We start from the raw sequence: 8,564 nt of genomic DNA, 5'->3' as shown, positions 1-8,564 counted from the left end.
ACAATATTTAAGATTAAGACTCATTTATAATTTCCTAGTATTTTTCAGAGTCACATAAAAATATATTATTTATTATTTAATGAGAGATAGTGCTTAATCTAAAAAGATACGTGTGCAGACTTTGTTCAATGCTATTTGGAAACTTTGATTCCTTATACAATGCAATTTATAAAAAGCATTTACCTAAAACAATACTTAAGATAACACTGTCTAATAGGTTCGCTTTGGGCATAAAAGATATAACAGGATCAATAACAAAATTTAAATCTGTGTAATCTAAGAAGAAAATATTTGAAAGGCCACAAAGCTTGAATAAAATCTGATTTCACAATATTTAAGATTAAGACTCATTTATAATTTCCTAGTACATTTCCATTGTCTCCTTAGGCAAGCAATGGACGTAGACTTCCATCTCTTATGTGAGAGTGTGTATGATATAAACAGTTTTATATAGTTTGCTTTAAAAATAGTTATTAAATTCATGCATAGAGCTCTATCTCTAAAAAGAAAATGGTCTTAGACCTCCTTAAATTGCTCCTTTGTATGTTCTCTAAGTAGTCTGCATGCTTGCCTCTTCTTCTTAGTTTCTGTGATTTTTGTAAATTTAGATTTACAACTAGAAAACCTAAATTCTTGTCCTAGTTGTGCCAATTACTAACTTTGTGGCACAGGGAATTTCACAAATCTAGGTTCTGAAACAATTTTCTGATATCCTTCTGAATTTCAGAATTTTAGCATTTTTCACAAATTCTTTTCAGAATATAGCTAAGTTTGAGTCTTTATAAAACAAAGACAAAAATATCTACCCCTCTATATCACTTATATAATGCCACAATAATGTCACATAAACAGCCACAAAATTTAAGTTGCATACAGTTGTAACGTTTATCGGGTCACATATAATCAAAAGTCAGCTGATCTTGACTGACCCTACTCATGTATCTCAGATCAGCTGTGGATTGGCAAGGTAGTCCTGCTGATCTGGGTTGAACTTCCTATCTCTAATGTCTATGGTTGTCTGGCTGTTGACTGACCTATGATGGTCTCGGGTAGAGTTATGGGATTCTTAACTCTGTTCGATGTTTTTCATCCTTCATCAGGCTACATATCTTAAAATAAAAAGTTTAATTAAAATATAAAATGATAGTGCTAAGAAATAAGTAATGCATAAACCCTTGAAGTGTTTTTCAAATCTCTGCTTGAGTCACAATTGCCAGTCTTCCATTGGACAAAGCTAATCACATGGCTAAACTCAGAATAAAAAGCAGGAGAATTTACCTCAATCTCTTGCTCAACAGAGCTGCAAAGTCTTGGCAAAGGGCAGAGATACAGGAAAAGCTGAAGAACCAGGACCCTTATATGATCAGTCTACCTTACTGACTTATTAATGAGGTGGCTTTAAAGATGAAATAGTGTACTTCAAAGTCCTTAGTATAGTGTAATACACTACAAATTTGGTGATTATAGACATTCTCATTATTATCATGACATTTATAATAAAGCTGCCATTACCGACATATTTTTAGAACAGGAGTCAGCACACTTTGGCCCCTGGGCCAAATCTGGCCCATTGTCTCTTTTTACATAATCTAAAAACTAAGATGGGTTTGCATTTTCAAATGGTCAAAAAAAAACCATTAAGGTTAATATTTTATTTCCTGAGATAAGTATATGACATCACATTCAGTATCCATAAAGAAAGTTTTATGGGAACACAGCCATCCTGAGTTTACACATTGTCTAGAGCTGCTTTTGCACTCCAATGGCAGAGTTGAATAGTTGCAACAAAAGCCATGAGGGCTGTATTGCCTAAAATGTTTACTTCTCTGGTCCTTTACAGAAAAAGTTTGCCAAACTCCCTGTTATAAAATACTTACATGGCTCGCCTTAGGTTTTAAACAGATATTTCTAAAGAATTCTAGCCTGGTTTTTGGGTCACCTCTCTAAGATCCTTCAGTGAATATATGAAAGGGTCAGGAGTGATATTTTTTATGACTTCGACTAGAAATGCTGTTAATTTACTTGCTTTGTCAGCTTAATTCACACCTCAATTTACTCCTTCACTGAACTTTTGCTTTATTTAGTCTTTCAACCTCACTTTAACTGGTGATCCCTCTACAGTGTCCTCGCAGTCCTGGTTTGTACAGCTAACTGGTATGAGTCTCAGTGACTAGTTGTTTCCTGCAAAGTTCCCATAGAGGAAAAGTACAAACTGAAAGTACGTGCCAATCCTCCCATTTGTCAAAGGCCTCAAGAACTATAACCCCCAACCTGGAGTCTGCAGGCTCTGACCTAACTGTTTAGGCTGAAACTAGGCATAATTCCTCAAAAATAATGGATAATAGCCAGTAAAAGGAATAACCTGGCACAGAACTCAGATATTCTAACTATGATGTTAGAATAATACTGTATTATACTATACATATGGTTCATTGGATGTTTAGCTCACATTTTCAACTTCTCTCCTATTTAAGAATTAAATATATAATTTTATTAAAATAGTTAAACATGTCAAATTAAAATGTTATATGCAAGCACAACATTGTTTACATATACTGCCTTCCAGCTTTTAACTGCTTTCAGTTATCAGTATATTTAATTTTATGAATAGTCACTAAACTAGAATAGGCAATTTATATAATTCTTTTATGTTCACACTTGACTGTAAATTTCCTTTCTAACTCACTCCCATTTCTTATCTTAGAATTAGCCCTTTCTAAATGCTAACATAAAGCTTTAGGTATTCAGTACAGTTTGAGATCAAAATACCATCAATTTTGCCCACAGGCACCAACCAAAAGATATGTCCTCTGTCTATCAGAGATTTTTCTGGTTCAGCAGTATTCTTAGCACTTCTTTGTTTCAGAATTTGCCTTTCCAGTTGCTATCTCGTTCTATCTCAATAGATGGAATAAAAAATTTTCATCCCAGTCCTCTCTTGCAGTGAATACATTATCTATGGCAACTTTCTCCAACCATAAGGAACTGACATTCCAACAGCCTGAATCAGTTCTTTGAACTCTATGCACATCTATCCTTCGACATGTCTGAAAATGAGATGATTACAGCCAGGCAACTACGTCTTCCGACAACAGCATTCAACCGGCGTTTTACAATCAAATGTGAATACTTTCCCCCTTTACTTAATGTAGTAGGCAAAACCTTCCTTCTGGCTAGCAAAGCTCAGTGAATGGCTCTGACAAGTGATGTTCAGAAAGTGAAAGCTGAAATTACCTTCTATACTTTTAAAAATGGTCATCTAAATTATATATGTTGAAAACTGAGAGCAAATAAGTTGCTAGAATAATAGGATTAAGGTGTTCATGTATCCTATGGCAGTAGAGATATTTAGAAAGTACACATTAATTTACTTCAAGCCGGGCTTGGTGGCTCAGCCTGTAATCCCGCGCTTTGGGAGGCTGAGGTGAGCGGATTGCCTGAGCCCGCGGGTTCGAGACCCGCCTGGGCAATTTGGCAAGACCTCCTCTCTACAATAAATCAAAAATTAGCCTGTCGTGGTAGCGTGCGCCTGTAGTTCCAGCTACTTGGAAGGCTGAGGTGGAAGGATCGCTGGAGCCCAGCAGGTCAAGGCTGCGTTGGCTGGGTGTATGCCACTGCACTTCAGTCTGGGTGACACAGTTAGACTTCAACTCAAAAAAAAAAAAAAAAGGCTGGGCTTGGTGGCTCAGCCTGTAATCCCAGCACTTTGGGAGGCCGAGGTGAGTAGATTACCTGAGCCTGTGTGTTCGAGACCCGCCTGGGCAACTTGGCGAGACCTCAGTTCTACAATAAATCAAAAATTAGCCAGGCGTGGTAGCGCACACCTGTAGTTCCAGCTACTTGGAAGGCTGAGGCGGAAGGATCGCCGGAGCCCAGCAGGTCGAGGCTGCGGTGGCCGGGAGCGGCCACTGCACTCCAGTCTGGGTGACCGAGTGAGACTCCAACTCAAAAAAAAAAAAAAAAAACTTACTTCAAGAACATTTTTGAGAATGGTTTATTCGTTTGATCTATCATCCTCTTTTTTTAAAAATAATTACTCCGAGAGCTATTTCAAACTCTTGTTAATTTAAGCCATTTTGAGTTTAAATGAATCATTGTATCTCAACTATTCTTTCCTTATGAAGCAGAAATAGTGTTTGTTAACTCAAGAAAAATTCAAGAAGACAGAAAGTGAAGAGGAGTGCAGAGCAGGACCCTTGGAGAGCTCTCTGCCAGTTCCAGAGAACTGCTTTATCGAGTGGGGTGGAGATGGACTTTGGAGACCAATAATAAAGTATAATAGGAGCCATTCTCAGAAAAAACACCAACAGGTGTGATTAGAACGGCAAAGAAAAACGTGTGCAGCTCAGAAGGATTTGTCTGTGCTTCTCAAAAGTCTGCTTTTGTTCAGCTGACATTAAAATTCTTCACTTTGTTTTGTGATTCTAAATATGCCAAGAATTCACTGGCTAAAAATATGATGGGAAAAGCCATGCTACAGTAAAAAAGGTAGCCACTTTAAGTGCCATGTAAAAGTCTTGTATTTGAGAGCAAAGTGCACTCTGATCAAAGTATTCAGGGTCCTGTTGTGAAGCTTTGAAGAGAAAATGCAATACATGAAAAAGGCACAACAACTTAAAAAGGGAAAAAGGCAGATGGGAGGAGATGGCTAGGTTTTACCCTCCTTTTGTCATCTCCCTTTTTATCCTTTCATATGTATTGCCTTGGCTTTTTTTGTCTGTTTGGGTCCCTTCCCTCTTTTCTTTCTTTTCCTTCTCCTTTGGAAAGTAATAGTTGTCAGAAACCTGCTTCACTGCAGGAAAGGAGGCTTCTGCTGCATGCACTTCCTTCTATAGGAACAAGAAAACATTTACTGTGGGAAGCATCCAAAACTTACTCTAGCTGTCTGACTTCTAAGTGGAGAGCATATTTTACCCTTTCCAACTTTGAATTATGTTAGCTGCTGAAGGAAACATGACTTTTGGGCGTTAGGAAAATGCCCTGCGAGATTATATGGGCAAAGGATGACTCAAAAATTATTCTTATAATGAAAAGAATATGAACTAAATTCCCTTTGAAAACTATTACTAAAATGTCACCTGTAGGTGGAGGTGGGACACTATTTTGTCTTTATTTATTTATTCTTTTATTTATTTATTATAGCGCTGTGGGGTACAAGTGAGGATTTACTTATTTTGTGACTTGTTAGCAACACGTGTTGCAAAAAGTCTTTACTTGAATAAACTGTTTCGCAAAGGACCAGTCATTTCTCTCATTTATAAGCTATCAAGGTATTGCTTCTCTCATTTATAAGCTATCAAGGTATTGCTGCTCAGAGACTATTTTCAAGTACCTTCCTGGCAAAAGCCAGAGACTAATAGATTAATGGTGGCAATAGCAGCCTCAGTGAAAGAATTCTAAAAATACAGTACCTTTCAAAATCTCTGCTGATACAGAAGGCCCAGTGATGACATCTGGACTATTGCTCTATGAGTATTTCCAGCCCAGAGGGCATGCACTGAATAAAACGGGGACAAGAATATCATGTAATCTACATTTCCCCTTAATAACTCCTGCCCTTTACCTTGTGGTTTCACATATCATTTCAAAGCCTTTCCTGTTATTTTTAGATGAGGATTTTTTCAACCACATGAAAATGTATTATAAAAAGTATAATGGTTATTTTTAACATCTTATAGGTAAGTAGTTTTTTCTGTGGTTATAGATTTGAAGTGACACTGAAGAGGGTCATAATATAAATCCAAAGCAAAAATTGCAAATTGCTGGTTTGCAGGACATAACAGATGTGTTTGGTTTGACCCATAATATTTTAGAAGAATTTGAGTCAACTTAGACCTTCTATAAATTTCACATTAAAGAACCAGGGTGTCCAGCTTTTCCTGAAAATTTAGAAAATATGACTGAACTAGTCATACACTCCTGAACAGCAAAAATCACCAAAGCTAACAGTAGCTCCTACAGGAGCTACAGACCAATGTTCTGACCAGTGTTCCTGAATCCCTGACCCATCACATCTTTGCACAGTTTGTGTATCATGCATCTGGTCCCTTCACACTGCATTCATGTGGCATGTCACCTACCTATCAAAGGCTTTTGAGCCTTTGATCCTTTTCCAACAGAATACATTGGAATATGTCTTTTCTCAAATATTAGTGGATAATAGTGCTAACTTGCTAGCACTATCTGAGTGTGTGTGTGTGTGTGTGTGTGTGTGTGTGTGTGTAAACAGATTTTTAGTAGCACACTCAGCTTCCCCCTTAGGACCAGTACCAAAGTATTAACAATAGGCTTGGATCATCAGTAAATCAGTGGAAACAGAAATAGCAAGTTTTAAACTTTTCTGGAATCTTGGTCAAAGAAAATCTAGAAATGAGCTAATCCAGTTATATCAAACATGTATTTTTTTAGTTTACAGTTAGCATTGTTTTTGTTTTAAATTACAATGGTAGTTCTCACATTCACTTTTTATTTTAGGTTCTAAATACAATTTATGTGGCTAATTCTGAGCAACTGGCTTTTAAAGCCTCTCTCGAGTCTTGAAGATAATTTTGGGAGTCAGATTTATTTCACATGACTACAGAGCAAAGTCATTTTAACACTTGACCATCTCTGCTCAATGTGACGGGCAAGTCCTTGGCTGTCACTCTGCAAAGTAGTGTATTTTCACTTGTTCTTTTGTTTTTCTCATTATCTTTCTTGCTTGATGATCATGCATGTGCAGAATGATGAATTCCTTTCAATATCCTACTCTCATCTCTTCGGCATCTACTGTAATGACCACATTGTATGCCTTCGTAATTTCAGTAGAAAGAAATGCACAGTATTGGGCACATGATACATATGGAGAATCCGTGAGGGTACAGATTTTAAGTTCAATGAAATTTCAGAGAGGAAAGTTAACTCTAAGGGTTGATGAAAATAGAGATGTTCTTAGGAAGGGCTTGCTGGCATTAGCAGAGAGAATGATAGCCAGTAAGTCTGGAGCAAAGTGTTCTGAACACAAACAATAAGAAAAACAAAGGCTTAGAGATAGAGTGTGCTTTGGGCTGTTGGGAGAAATAAAAACAGATCTGTTTGGCTGGAGTAAAGTTTTGCAAAAGAAGATGGGGACAGAAGGTGGTGATCCTTGAATTCCAAGCTTAGGAGCTCATTGTTTATTCTATACAGATAAGAAATATTTGCAGAAGGCTCAGACCACCTTCCACATCAGTAGTTAAGAACTTCTACCTTAGCAAAACCACTGTTGCAGATGGTCACTTGTCTTGTTTTTTAGTTGTTTTAGTGGATGGAGTAATGCTTATACCTACTGGTCTGAGAGGTTTTATTTTTAAAGATTTGCTCAGATGATCATCAACAATAAGAAATCAGCTTCGGGATCCAGAAATTTTAAACATCTCCCAGACACAGTACTATTCCTTTTATTTTTTTAAAGTCAACACTTGTGTAGTGCCTACTATGAGTGTATATTTATTTATAATCACTGTTTAAATATTTTTTTCTCTACGACTAGAATTAACTCCATTAAGTTATCACAATAAACATAGGAGATGGATACTAATATCACTCCTATTTTAGAGATGATAAATTGAACCATATTTGAAACCTTAGGACTTTATCACTTTAATTATGAGTTACACCATGCTACTGCCCCATGACTTTCTATTACAGAGTCTAACCTTGATTCGTTTATCTATATGATTCTTTAAATAGTAGCGACTAAAAGATAAGAGCAATCACTTACTGCATGCCTACCACATGCTTCTATGGTATATGTTGACATCAATATTATATGATTCCAAAGATAATACTCATTTTCCTACTTCATAGATCTTCCACCTGACATTCTACCACTCTGATCTTTCTTGACCCTAGGCTTAGATGATATTCACAGTGTTCTTTCTCTGGTTTTTCTCCAAGTTGGAGGAGGTGTGTATAAAATTAATTCCTCTATAGGTATATGTTATATACTTGCAGTCAAATTCTCACTATCCTAACCATTTTACTTGTCTCTGGCAGTTCTCTTTGGCATTCTATTGAATAGCTATTCCAATCTTTATCCCTCCTAGAACTCCCCTAGTTTCTGCCCTTCCATTCCTTCATTCTTAGTTAATGTCCTTGAGAAGACCAGTTTCCTATGCTTCACTCTGCTCACAGTTAAAAGTGCCTCTTTATTCTTACCTATCTCTCTCCTTCCTTTGATCCTGTCTTAAAGTATAAGGTGTTCCCCTAGAGAGGAAGCTAATTGCTCTATTTATACTTCTAGGCCTGTGTCCTTCATTTCTTTCAGGACTTTGATCCTCAGTGCTTTCATTTTTCTTAATTCTTTTTCCTTTCTCTAGCCCCTACTTCATATTTCTTGGCCTACAGACATGTTTAAAACTACCTGGGTTTTAGCAAACCAAAATTTTCTCTAGATCCCGATGATACTCTAGCTGATATCTTATGTATTTAATTTCTTTGTCCTAAGGACCTGCATCAATAGTTGATACATTCAACAGTATGTTGCTGAGTACCAACTATACACTAAGAACTATATCAAGCTCTAGTAAATTAAAAGCAAACAA

Source organism: Carlito syrichta, unplaced genomic scaffold, assembly GCF_000164805.1.
Source record: "Carlito syrichta isolate Samal-C Ts95f unplaced genomic scaffold, Tarsius_syrichta-2.0.1 Scaffold314227, whole genome shotgun sequence".
Taxonomy (NCBI): domain Eukaryota; kingdom Metazoa; phylum Chordata; class Mammalia; order Primates; family Tarsiidae; genus Carlito; species Carlito syrichta.
Note: the sequence above shows the minus strand (reverse complement) of the source record.